The 14,580-nt window shown below is 36.4% G+C and overlaps 1 pseudogene; it reads right to left on the minus strand.

The window, feature by feature from the left end:
* Positions 1–742: 742 nt before the first annotated feature.
* LOC102822504 lies at positions 743–3,154 on the minus strand (annotated as a pseudogene).
* Between the last annotated feature and the right edge of the window lie 11,426 nt (positions 3,155–14,580).

Below are 14,580 nucleotides of genomic sequence, written 5' to 3' on the forward strand. Positions count from 1 at the left end.
TTTCCAAAACTAAAATTTGCAGGACTTTGAGAAGATTCCGCTTTTTATTTTTAAAGATTATGTTATGCTTTTTATTGCCAAAAATAAAAACTTAAAAAAAAAACAAAAGACAACTATTGCTAATCAATAAATATCCCATACTTTCTGTCCTGCATGGCAGCCTCATTAACTGTTTTGGGCCAGTTTCTACCTAGAGACAGTGCAAGAAGTCGGTCAGACACCATCATTAAAGAGAAATAAACTGGGGAAGGCCAACAGCTGTTGGCCATAAAATTCACATGTTTTGGGGTGGGGGCGTCTAACACTATTCCCAAAGGGTTCCTTCTCAGACTAGGATCTGAGTGAGGAACCAGCAGGCTGGGCCTAGGAAAGGGACAGGAAGGGCTTATAGACTGCCTGAACCATCCTAACATCTAAGGAACAACTGTGAACTTTGATACAGAAAGGTTTTCTGGTGAAACGCAAGAAGAATCTATTTAGGTACATTAGAAAATAAGGTGAGGAGTGCTTTGGTTTCTGGGGAACACTTCTGGCACTTAGCAGGGATGCAGCCGTTAAATGTCCCATAAAGAACTGTTCTGCATTGAACATCAGTCGCAACCCTGGTGATTCAGGAGGGCTGGGATAGGCCCAACTTTCCCACCGCAGCCTATCTAGTTAGTACTTGATCGCCTGTCAAGAAGCTTGAGCCACGGCCATCTGGAAGAGTCTCAGGAAACGCCTCAAGTCCAGCTAGCTACAGCTAGTTTACGGTCAGGACATCTTTTTGGATCTTGAGACTTAACTGGGTCTGTAGTCACTCAGCTTCTTCTTCAATCCAGACAGGGCAGAGAGAACGAAGGTTTCAGGGTGTAGAGAGCCACAGGACTCCACGTTGTAGTAAAACCTCTCTGGCTTGCCATTGGAGTCATAGGGTGCCTGGAACTCATCCTCGTCCAGCTTTGGCCACTCCTATGATTTGGGTTATACTGTATGCCCCCGGGCACTATCTGGATCCTATATGAAAGCCACCCATGTAGTAGGGTACCACTTGGCAGGCTCCTTGCCAAAGCCCACTGACGGCATAGGCACGAAGTCTCAGCTCCTGTCCCTGAGCTTGACGATGAGGATGGGATGTCGTCCTGCTCTACATAGTCACTGGGATCATTATTGCAGTTCCTGGATGTAACCGGAATGACACGAGAGCTGTTAGAGATGAGGTCTGGAGGCGTGGCGTGGCGAGTCTTGTCTTCATTGCACCTCACATCCAAGGTGAACTCCACTGAGCACTTGGACAGAACTCTTCACACATGCAATCCCAGGAAATATGCAGCTTGTCCACAGGTCATCACTAATGAGGGGGATCAATCCGTGTATAAGAGCAATGAACTCATCGTGCAGGACTGAGGAATTGGCATTAATATGTACCCAGTCAAAACATGGTGGTCACCTCAGCGATGAAGAATCTCCTAATAGAATTGGCCACCACTAGGTCAATATTCTTGATGATGAACTTGACATTTTCATCTGTAAACTCTGTGATCTGCACATTAGGCTACTTGAAATACGGCTTTGAGAAACAAGTCTGAGAAAAGTCTTTTTGTTGTTGTTATAGTTACTGTTTTTAAATATAACATGGTGCATATGTGTGTGTGTGCATATCTCTTTTTAGCTCAGTTTCTGCTTTTAGCAGTTTTTTAGTGTATTGTGATGGGAGGCCAGGATGGCCAGGCTTTGTGTCTCATACTTCAGACATGTTGTCAGGAGGGAATAGTCACTGTAGAAGGATACCATGTTTGGTATGATGGAGGGTCAGAGAAAAACAGGGAGCCCCCTAATGAGATGAATTGGCCAAGTGGCAGCATCAATGGACTCAAGTGTGGTAGTGAGATTGTCCCAGGATTGGGCAGTGTTTCATTCTGCTGTGCATTGGGTTACTATGAGTTGGTACCTACTCCATGGCACCTAACAACAACAACAGCTCTAGGATACTGAATTACATATAGTTTCCTAAACATGATACTTTAGTTTCCACTGTTGACAATCTTCTTTTTAACTAAACACATTAAACTGGTAATTTTCTTTTTATAATTAAAGCCCAGTTCAAAGTTGACCATTTTGCGAAGACTGACTGTTTCAAGAGTTAATATATTCCTTCCTCTGTACTGTCCATTTGCCTTTCATCTGTGTTCTGTCATTTGATTTCTAATAGCTATTATAATTTGAAAGGAGCTCTGGTAGCATAGTGAGTACGAATCGGGCTGCGGACTTAAAGGTCAGCAGTTCGAACCTACCAGCTGTTCTGCACGAAAAAGATTAGATTTACTACTCTCATAAAGATTTACAGCCTTGGAAACCTTATACAGGGTCGCTATGATTCGGAACCGACCCCACAGCACATAAGCACCACCACCATTATAATTTGATTCTCCAAGAAACAAGGCTTATGTTATATTTTTCCTTATATCCACAATACTGTATGTATGCTTAGGAAAGACTCAGTAAGTATGGATGAAATTTAAAACCTTTTGAACTTCTTAGTTTTGAATGAATTCACATTACATATACTTAATTTTGTTATATGTATCTTGATCAGGTTAAAAAATGTGCATATAAATTATGCTAGTCAATTTTGTAAAATGATATAAAATAACAAATTACAGCTTGATTGTTCAATGTCAGTCATTAGAATAATATTTACATGATTTCCGAAGAAGATGTTAGATTATTAATTCAGTGGAGAAAGGCTATATATTCAACAAGTAGTGGTGGAACAATTAGATAGTAATATGTTGACGTTGTTAGATGCCTTCAATATGGTTCCAACTCATAGCAACCCCATGTACAATAGGTCTTACACCATCCTCATAATCATTAAACTTGAACCCATTCCTGCTGCCACCAAGTCTTTCCATCTCACTGGGGGTCTTCTTATTTTTTGCTGACTTTCCAAATTACCAAGCATAATGGCTTTCTACAGGGACTAGTTATTCCTGACAATATGTCTAAAATATGAGAAACAAAGTCTCACTATCTTTACCTCCAAGGAGCAATCTGGCTGTACTTCTTCCAACATGGACCTATCTGTTCTTCTGGCTGTATACGGTACTTTTCAGATTCCTCTCCAACACCATAACGCAAACACATCAACTCTTACAGAGTTTTCTTTATTCATGGTCCAACTTTCACATGCATATGAGGGCAGTTTTAAATACTATGACTTGTGTCAGGTATACATTAATCCTCAAACTTTGATCTTGAACACTTTAAAGAGGTCTTTTGTAACAGGTTTGCCTATTGAAATATATCCTTTGACTTCTTGACTATTGCTTCGATTAGTCTTGATAAATAAAATGAAACTTTGACAACTTAAATTTTTCCCCATTTATCATGATGCTAATTATTGATCTAGCTGTGAGGATTATTGTTTTCTTTACATTGAGGTATATATAATTCATACTGAAGGCTGTGGTCTTTGCTTTTCATAAATAAGCATTTTGTTCTGTTCACTTTTAGCAAGCAAGGTTGCAGCATCTATATTTGATGCTAGCTGTTAATGAATCTTCCTCCAATCCTGATAACCATGTTCTTCTCCATATAATCCAGCTACTCAGGCTATTTGCTCAGCAAACACATTGAATAAATATGAATAAAGAATACAGCCTTAGCACATAGCTTTCCTGATTCTAAATCATTCAGGATCCCCTTGTTCTGTTCAAATAACTGACTTTTGGTCTCTGTACAGGTTCTTCATGAGCACAATTAAGTGTTCTGGAATACCCACTCTTCACAATGTTATCTACAGTTTCTCATGATCAAGATCCCAAAAGATTTACTCTATTTGTGCTATCACAAGCAAATCTACTTTGATGAGGTAGCTCTTCCCTGGTCAAATTTTGAGTGTCTTCCTACCTGAGGGGCTCATCTTCTGGTACTATATCTAACAATATTGTGATGTTATTCATAAAGTTTTGATCTTCATGCATTGTATCTGACAATGTTCTGCTGCCATTCATTATATTTTCAGTGGCTAGCCACTCAGAAGTAGTCCACCTCTCCTTCTTCTTAATTGAGCTTAGTCTGGAAACTCCACTAAAATGTGTAAACTATGGGTTACCCTTCTGGTATTCAAAATACCAGCGGCATAGCTGCTATCATCACCATAACACATAAGCCACCACAGTACAATAAAGACAAATAGTGGAGATTATAATGTGCAATAACAAAATTTTTAATTTGATCTGTAACTTGTACTATATGTAAATGTTAACTCAAAATAAAGCAAAGATTCCAATTTTAAGCCTAAACTAATTAAATTTCTATGAAAATTTTGAAACTAAATGAATAAAATCCTAATTTTAATCTAAACTAATAAAATTTATAGAAGACAATGTATCTTATTAGATATATCTTCTCCCATCAAGACAAGGAATCCCTTCAGGACAAAACCCCCTCTAAGATTGAAACTCAAAGGGAACATATGAGCTGTCATGTACGCTTGCTGACAACCACATTGGTCTACTGGTGAGTAGAAGTGGAGAAAAGGCAGCAATGAAGAAATGGGCTGAGTTCAACCATATTCCATAGACTCCTGTGGACCTGGATATGAGAGACAGAAGAGGAAGGGCTGATCGGCCCAAAGTGTGGTGAGAACTGGGCCACCTTAGCCCATGGACAAGGACATAGCCACAGAGGGCTAGAGCTGAGAGTGAAGCATCCAGCTGATATGAAGTGAGGAGAGATGCACAAGAACACCCAAACTTGCAGATAGTACCCATCTGACTTGGCCTCAATGGCTTGATAATCAGAACTCAACTAATGGAAGATTAAAAAAAAAAAAAAACAAGGGTAAATTGCTACAGTTTGATGAACTTGACCTACACTCATGGAGATAATAGCTCAAAATACCAAGAGAGAGGGAAGGAATCTTCACATCATGTATTAATGCTATCCCCTCTGTACACAGGGCAAATAGGGATGTGCAACTTAGACATTTGTTACCTAAAATGAGGGGGCGATAAAGGCACAAAGTGACTGGCTTACAAGTTTTCAAGAGGAAGTTTAGTTTAAGTGTGTGCGGTAGAAGGTAAAGTCCCCACTGAATAGTTTTCATCTTGTCTAGATGGGTTTGATGAAAGGAGATGGGGATAAGATTCTTATGATTCAATAGTGAGTAATTGTTATCATGACTAATTGCAACTCTAACAATTGTAAAGGTAGAAGTTCTGTAACAAAAACAGGGGAGTGGTTAATCTTACAGTCCAGAAACAGAGGACCCTAGGACCATTAAGGGAGAAGACCACAAGCAGAATGCTAAACCTTATCCAGAGAAGAAGCAACACCAGAGATGGAGGCAGAGCTGGGGACATGGAGAGAGGGAATAGCTGCGAACTCTAGATTCATGGAAAGAGAAGGGCTGAGAGCTGGTGACCAGGAGGCAGATTTGCAGAATGTGCCCTTTGGTGGTGTAAATTATTATATATGTATGAGTGTTAAAAAAAAAAAAAAAGCTAAAATGAATAGAGAGAAATACTGTTGACTGATGGTATGTGGAAGGGATTATAATCATTGTCATAAAACAAAGTATATGATTTGTTGAATGTAAAACTGATGATCTGACCTGTGAACTTTCACTCAATTCACAACAAAAGTGTTGAAAAAAAAAAAAAAGGATATAATTTCTCCTAGAAGTTTTATTAGTTTGTCTTGGGTAAGGCAAAGATTTTTTTAGTTATGACACCAAAACCATGATCCATAAAAGAAAATCTGATAAATCGAACTTCGTCAAATTAAGAATTGGTGATCTTGAAAATTTACTGTTAAGAAAAGTCACAGATTAGAAAATAATTACAAGTGAAAATTTTGGCAAGGTATTTGAATCAAGAACATATTTTTTTTTAATCCTGAAACTGAGGAATAAGAAAGCTAGTATCACTTTTAAATGCTCAAAATTTTGAAGACATTGCAAAGAAGATATACAAATAAATAAGTACATGGAAACAGCTCCATAAAAAAGTGATTGAACAACATATATTTGTACTTAATCACATTCCATTTTTCTGTGAGGAGAAAACTCAAAGAACCAAATGAAAATAAAACTACTTATTTGATATTGTATAAATAGAAGACTCAGCTTCATTTATAAAATGAATACAATGTAAGTGTTATTGTTGTTGTTAAGTGTTGTGGAATCAGTTCCAACACAGTGACTCTGCATAGGATTTTCCAGGCTGTAAATCTTTGCAGAGGCAGGAAGCTTTATCTTTTTCCTGCAGAATGACTTGATGTCTTAAACACGTAATATTGATGTTTGGAAGTCCAGTGATTATCTTATAGAGCCACCACACTTGCCCTAAATGCTATGACACCAGAATCGATCCATTTTTATTTTTTCTGGATCAAAAAATGAAAACATAAATTATAATTCTTTGTAATAGATCAAAGCCATTTTAAATTATTCCATTTTACCATTCCTAAAATGGTAAGTCACATTTCTATTTTTCTACTCACTTTTGGGGTAATAGAATAGTAGAATTGATAACCACAAGTCCAGTAATTCAAACCCACCAGCAGCTCCAAGGGTGAAATTAGACTTTATGCTCCTTTAAAGATTTACGGTGTTGGAAGAGAATACTGAAGGTGCCATGGGCTGCCAAAATAATTGACAGATCCATTTTGGAAAAAGTGAAGCCAGAGTGCTCCTTAGAGGCCAAGATTACCAAACTTCATCTCTCATACATCAGACATTGTCAGGAGGGAACAGTCGCTAGAGAAGGATATCATGTTTGGTAAGGTGGAGGGTCAAAGAAAAAGAGGAAGACCCCCAGTGAGATGGATTGGCCAAGTGGCAGCATCGATGGACTCAAGCATGGCAACAGTAGTGAGGTTGGCCCAGGATCAGGCAGTGTTTCATTCTGCTGTGTATAAGGTTACTATGGGTCGGTACCGACTTGATGGCACCTAACAACAACAATGATTTATAGCCACTAATGATTATACCAACTAAAAGTTGGTAAGAGTTGGAATCTGCTCAGTGGCAGTGAGACACCTTTTATATATATAATAACACATGTATAGCTTTTATCTATGCCTGCATATTATGTGGACTTTTGGTATGTCCCTACAGGCTAAGCACTGGACTGTGAATCACAAGGTCAACAGTTCAAACCCACCAGCTACTCCTTGGAAATCCTATACATAGTCACTATGAGTTGTAACAGACTCTGTGGCACTTAACAACAACAATATATTATGTATTATGTTATTGGAGTGCTGGTGTGGTGCTGTAGAATAAGCACTGGACCACAAGGTCAGCACTTAATAACAAAATTATGTATATTAATTATATATTATGTATATCAATGTAGCATTATGGTATTCTCTGGAATAAGATTTTCCAAATTTTCTTCCCCCCCCTCTGCCTATATAAAATATGCCTATCCCATGAAAACAAATCTTTTAAATATGTGAAGTTTCTCCCTAGTTCTATCTCCCTGTTCTGTTCTTTTCTCTAAGTTTAAGTGCTTCATACGCATTATAGTGTTTAAATACTTGGAATCACAGTCTAAGAAAGGACCAAGAACCCATATTCATTATATGTACAATCTGGCTATTTGAATTAATGAATACCTTAAAGGTCTTTTTAAAATTGAATTGAACTGCTCTAAATATACAATTATTAAAATTACACATATCTTGCATTCCCCCTCGCCCCTTTTAATCAGGATTCTGCTATAGAATTTTTGATCAAAATATTCAATATGTCTGCTCTTACCACAAAAAGACAGTTTTTCATAGGACAATTATGGAAACTAGTTTTGCTGGTATCATGGAGGCTAGATAAACCTCCAAAAATATTGCCCTGAGGTAATTTTTAAATCTTAAATTAAATTTAGCCCCTGAAGGCTTCTCAAAACCAAATAATAGTTTGATTCACCTAGTAAAGAATGACTTCTTTTGAGCATTGTATTCTTTTAAGGTCTATTATATGGAATCAAATTGACAACATCTTGAATGATCAGATAGGAAACTTAAGGGCCAGTGAGTCTATGTTAATGGGGAAGGAACAATTGGGAAATGAAGAATGAAAAAGGTAACACAAATGAAAGAAAAAAATCAACATCACTAAATTTTATATGCAGGAATTGTTGAATTGGCGTATGTTCTACGGTGTATATTCTCCACAACAACAAATAAAATATATAAAAACAAAGATCTCTCTAGCCTTTTATACTAATTTGAATCATGCTGTTTTTTTATTTCTATGTTCATGGCTTGGGTATTTCATTGTGCAAAAGGTTAAGCTATAAGCTACTGTTATAAGTTTTTAAATTCATTATTTCATGAAGGGAAAGAATATTTAAACACAGCCCTTTAGAATAATTGATATTCCATAATGTCTTCTATTCTACATGTACCCTACTAGGGAAGAACCAAGAAAAGAAGACCTATGAATATGCTGTCTCATAAACAAAACCACAAAAAGGTTTAATGGAACCACAAAGAGTAATTGAGATTTAGTAGCCCATTATGGTTTGAACTTTTATTACTTTCCCCCAGCATAAACCTGCAGAGATATTTCTTCATAATGCTCAAGTGTGTGTGTGTGTGTGTGTGTGTGTGTTTTCATTTGGACACTGAATTTGTTTTTGCAAACCATATGTTGATAGCATTTATGTTATTCAAACTATTTTAGCTTTAATAAATAAATCTATAATATTTCACTCTTTTACACAAACTCTAAAAGGATTTCATTCCTCCGATTTGAAAATCCTAGCAGCTTTAAATCTTATTTATATATTAAAAGAGGTCATTCCCTTCCAAGAGTCATGGACATCCATGCATTATAGTAAACATAGAGTATGTAATGAGTTATGCTGAGAAACAGAATATATAATAAAAAACAGAAAATTTTGTTCAGAAAAATCAGGGTGAGTTTTATATTTTAAAAAAAAGCAATAAACACTTTCCAAATCTATAAATGTATTTGACTACATATTTCCTCTTGAATTCTTACTATTGCTGACTGATTTTATTACATTTTATCTCTCGAAGTCATGTTGAAATGCAAATTGTTAGTTAGTACAAAACTTTCAGTACCGTCATCATTCTTTTGGTTTAAGAGCCTGTGATATCTGATGACCACGGTTCTGAATCCCAGATTAACCACTTGCTTGCAGTGTAGCTTTAGTTACAAAATTATTCATGTCCTTTATCTAAGTTTCCTCGGCAACAAAATAAAGTATTTATGTATATTTTTGCTGCTAGGTTCTGTCAAGTTGGTTCTGATTCACAGTAACCCCATATATAACACCATGTATAACAAATTATTCATGTCCTTTATCTAAGTTTCCTCCACAACAAAATACAAAGTATTTATGTATATTGTTGCTGCTAGGTTCTGTCAAGTTGGTTCTGACTCACAGTAACCCCATGTATAACACCATGTATAACAAAATGTTATCCAGTTCTTTGTCATACTCACAATAAGTTAGCCCATTGTTACAGCCATGGTATCAATCCATTTAATGGAGAATATTTCTCTTTTCACTCTGCTAATCATGTTGTTCTTCTCCAGAAATTGGCGTCTCATAATAAGTTCAAAGTACACGAGAAAAAGGCTCACCATTCTTGTTTCTAAGATGCTTTCTAGTTGTCCTTTTCCAAGACAGATTGTTTATTCTTCTAGCAGCCCATGTTACACTCAATATTCTTCACCAACACAATAATTCACAGGCTTCAGTTCTTCTTTGCTTTTCCTATTCATCATCTAGCTTTTTGCAGGCATATGAGGTGTTTGAACATAACTTTGTCTAAGGTTCACCTTAGTCCATAAACTGACATCTTTGCTCTTTTACACTTTATTTTTATTCATTTACTTTTATTCTCTTTAACACTTCACATATGTCATTTGCAGCAAACTACCTTAATGCAATATGTTGTTTGGTATCTTGACTACAGATTCTATGAGCATTGATTGTGGATCCAAGTAAAATAAAATACTTGACAACTTCAATCTTTACTATGTTTATCATATGGATAATTAGTATAGTTGTGAGGACTTTTGCTTTCTTTATGTTGATGGGTAGTCCATATTGAAGAGTATTATTTTCAGCTTCATTATCAAGTGCTTCATCTGCTTCATTTTCAGTGAGCAAGGATGTACCATCTGTATACCACAAGTTGACAATGAGAGTTTTCCTCCAACCCTGGTGCTGCATTCTTCTTCATATACTCCAGTTGTTTGGATTATATACTCAATGTACAGATTGATTAAGTATAATGAAAGGATACAACCCTGATGCATGCCTTTTCTGATTTAAACCACACAATATCCCCTTGTTCTGTTCCAACTCTTGTTTTTTGGTATATGGGCACATTCTGCATGAGCACAATTAAGTGTTCTGGAATTTCCATTCTTCACAATATTAGTTATTATTTGCTATGATCTACCCAATCAAATGCCTTTGTATAATCAATAAAACACATGGAAACATGTTTCTGATATTCTGTGCTTCCAGCCAAGATCCATTTGACATTAGTCATGCTATCCCTCCTTCCATGTTCTCTTCTAAATCCATCTTGAATTTCTGGCAGTTTATTTTTGTTACATGGCTGCAACCACTTTTCAATTACCTTCAGTAAATTGTTAGTTCATAAGATATTAATGATAATATTTGATAATGTCCATATTCTACTGGGTCACCTTTCTTTGTAATGAGCACTAATATGTATCTCTTCTAATAGACTGGCCATACAGCTATTTTCCAGATTTTTTGACATAGACAAGTGATCACTCCAGTGTCACATCTGTTTGTTGAAACATCTCAATTGACATCCCATCAATTCCTGGGGACTTGTTTTTTTGCCAATGCCTTCAATGTTACTTGGACTTCTTCCTTTAGTATCTTCAGTACTGAACATCAATCATTTATTATTGGTACAATTGCTCTGCATATTCCTTCTATCTTTTTTGGATGCTTTTTGCATTATATTCAATATTACATCATGTGGTCTGGATATTTTCTTTAGTTATTTCAGTATAAAAAGTACCAAACATGTTCTTCCTTTTTAGTTTTCTAACTCTAGGTCTTTGCATATTTTATTATCACATTTGACTTTCCTTTTAGAGCTGTCCTTTGAAATCAAAGGTTCATCCCTTGTACTTCAGCATTTCTTTCATTCATTTCAGAGAAAGTTTCAGACTCTCTTCTGATACCCCTTTTGTTCTTTTATTTGTTTCCTGCCTCCTTACTGATACTTTGCTTTCTTCATGGATGCTATCCTGGATGCCCTCCAACAACTCTTCTGGACTTCAGTCATTAGTGTTCAGGACATCAAATGTATTTTTAGATGGTCTCTAAATTCTAATTGAATATATTCAAAGTGATCCCTGGTGTGGTGCTCTAGGATAAGCACTGGACTGCTAGCCACACTAACTGAAATGTGGACAGTTCAAACCTACCAGTTGCTCTCAAAAACCGTATACAGGGTCACCATGAGTTGAAATCGATTCAATGGCTCATTGTTGTTGTTTTTATCTGCCATGGAGTCGGTTCCGACTCATAGCAACCCTGTACAGGGTTTCCGAGGCTATAAATCTTTATGGCAGCAGAAAGCCTCATCTTTCTTCCGCGGAATGGCTGGTAGTTTCAAACTGCTGACCTAGCCATTTGCAGCCCGATTCATAACCAGTACACTACCAGAGCTCCTTAACAACCACAAAATCATGGTAATACTTTGGCTAGAATGGAAGTTTTAAAGATTTCTGCAGCATAAACTTGAAATTTCATACAAACAATTTATGGTTTGTTGCACAGTTGGTCCCTGGCCTCGTTTCAAAGAATGATAATGAGTTTCTCCATCATCTCTTTCCACACATCAATTTTATTCCTGTGCATTCCAACTGGTGCAGTTCACACATATAGTATTATTTATACTGTTGAAAAAATGCTTTAGAAAGGGTTAAAAAGACAGTATTTGAAAAAATGTCAGGCATATTGCAAATGCTCAGTAAAGTTTGCTTTACTTCCTCTATATTGACTTATTCCAAATTGATTATTACTGTTTGTTCATTTTTTAGGGCATGTAAAAGTGATTTTGCATTATTAATTACATAAATCAGTTACCTATTAATTTCAGATGTTTGAGAATCTGATCCCATCTTGCCCACCACTCTGCCTGATTTACTTGTACCAACCATACTGTATATTTTCCTCTTTAAACTGTGAAATCTACAGGGTTAAGAACCATGTCCCCTTCAACACTGCTTCTCTAAAGTCTAGCAATAGTGACTGATTCATGTTGCTGGTTGTTGTTGCCCTTGAATTGGTTCTGACTTTACAGTGAACATGAAGCACTGTCCAATAGAATGAAGCACTGTCCTGACCTTATTATCTTCTCAACTGTTTTTGTGTTTGAGCCCATCATTGCTGACACTGTGTCGATCCATCTTGTTGGGTGTCTTCCTTGTTTCTGTTGACCTTCCTCTTTGCCAAGCATGATGTCCTTATCCAGGAATTGGTCACTCTGGATAAAATGTCCAAAATAACAGAGATGAAGTCTCATTTTCATCACTCACTTCTAAGGATCAGTCTGATTGTAGTTCTTTCAAGACAAGATTGTTCTGGCAGTCCATGGTACTTGCAGCAGTCTTCACCAACACTATAATTCAAATGCAACAATTCTTCTTGGTTGTCCTTATTCATTGTGCAACTTCCACATGCTTATGAGAGGATTAAAAATAGCATGTCTTGGGTCAGGTTCACCTTGGTTTCAAATTGACATCTTCGCTCTTTGACACTTCAAAGAGATATGTTGCAGCAGATTTCCTTTATCCAGTATAGTGCATCATTTGATTTCTTGAATGCTGCTTCCGTGAGCAGTGGTTATGGATCCAAACAAAATGAAGTCTTTGACAACTAAAATATTTTCTCCATTTGTCATGATATTACTTACTGGAACAGTTTTGAGGATCTTTATATTCTTTACATTGAAGTGCAATCTGAAAGCTGTAGTTTTTTTTTATATTGATCAGGAAGTATTTTAACCCTCTTCATATTCCTGCAAGCAAGGTTGTATCATCAGCATACCACAGATTGTTATGAACATTCCTCCAATCCTGATGCCATGTTCTTCTCCATATAATCCAGCTTCTCAGATGATTTGCTAAATGTAGAGATTGAATAAATATGGTGAAAGGATACAACCTTGGTACATACCTTTCCTGATTTTAAACCATTTCATATTATTTTGTTCTGTTCTTGGTCTGTGTATAGGTTCTTCATGAGCACAAACAACTTTTCTGGAATATCCACACTCCCCAATGTTATCCATATTTGTTAGGATCCATATAGTCAAATAAACACCTTTGTATAGTCAATAAAGCACAAGAAAATATCTTTCTGGTATTCTCTACTTTTACCCATGGTCCCTCTAACTTCAGCAATGATATCCTTTGTTCCATGTTCTCTTCTGAATCCAGCTTGAATTTCTGGCACTTCCCTGTCTCTGTACTACTGCACTTGTTTTTAAATTCTCTTCAGCAAATTTTTACTAGCATTTGATATTAATGATATTATTTGATGACTTCTGCATTCTGTTGGGTTACTTTTCTTTGGAATAGACACAAATATGGATTTCTTCCAATTGGTTTCTAAGTAGCTGTTTTCTAAATTTTCTTTTCTTTTCTTTTTTTTTTTGCCACAGATAAGTGAGGGCCTTTAGCCTTGCATCAGCTTGTTGAAAGATTTCAATTTGTATTCCATCAATTCTTAAACCTTGTTTTTTGCCTATGTCTTCAGTGTAGGTTTGATTTCTTCCTTCAATAACATAGGCTTTTGATCATATGCTACCTCTTGATAATGGTTAATCAAGAAGTAGCATATGTGCCAGTTCTTTTTGGTACAGTGACTCTGTTTATTCCTTCCATTTTTTTCTGATGTTTTCTGAAAAATTCAATGGTTTACCCATGTTGTTGTTCTTGTCAAGTGCTGTCAAGTCCGTTCTGACTCACAGTGACTCTGTAAAGGGTTTCTGAAGCTATAAATCTTTGTGGGAACAGAAAGTCTCATCTTTCTCCCTTAGACTGTGGTGGGCTCAAACCTCCTACCTGTGGTTTGTAGTCCAGCACTTATCCCAAAGTGCATTGTGTGCACCCAATTTTACTCACAGAAACCTTCACTAATTCAAGTGATATTTGATTTTTTTCTTAAATTATTTCAGTTTGAGGAATGCTGAGCATGTTCTTCTCTTTTGGTTTTCTAATTCTAGACCTTTGCACATTTAATTATAATACTTTACTTTTTCTTCTTATTTTCTGCATTTGAAATTTTCTGTTCCGTTTTTATTTCCTCAGTTCTTCTGTCTGCTTTAGCTTCTCTATGCTGGGTTATATGAAGAAAAATGTGGCATCAGGATTGGAGGAAGACTCATTAACAACCTGCATTATACAAATGATACAACCTTGCTTGCTGAAAGTAGAGAAGACTTAAAACATTTACTGATGAAGATCAAAGAACACAGTCTTCAGTATGGAATACATCTCAATGTCAAGAAAACAAAAATCCTCACCGCTGGACCAATAAACAACATTCTTATCAA

This window comes from Chrysochloris asiatica, unplaced genomic scaffold, assembly GCF_000296735.1.
Source record: "Chrysochloris asiatica unplaced genomic scaffold, ChrAsi1.0 scaffold00012, whole genome shotgun sequence".
NCBI classification, from domain to species: domain Eukaryota; kingdom Metazoa; phylum Chordata; class Mammalia; order Afrosoricida; family Chrysochloridae; genus Chrysochloris; species Chrysochloris asiatica.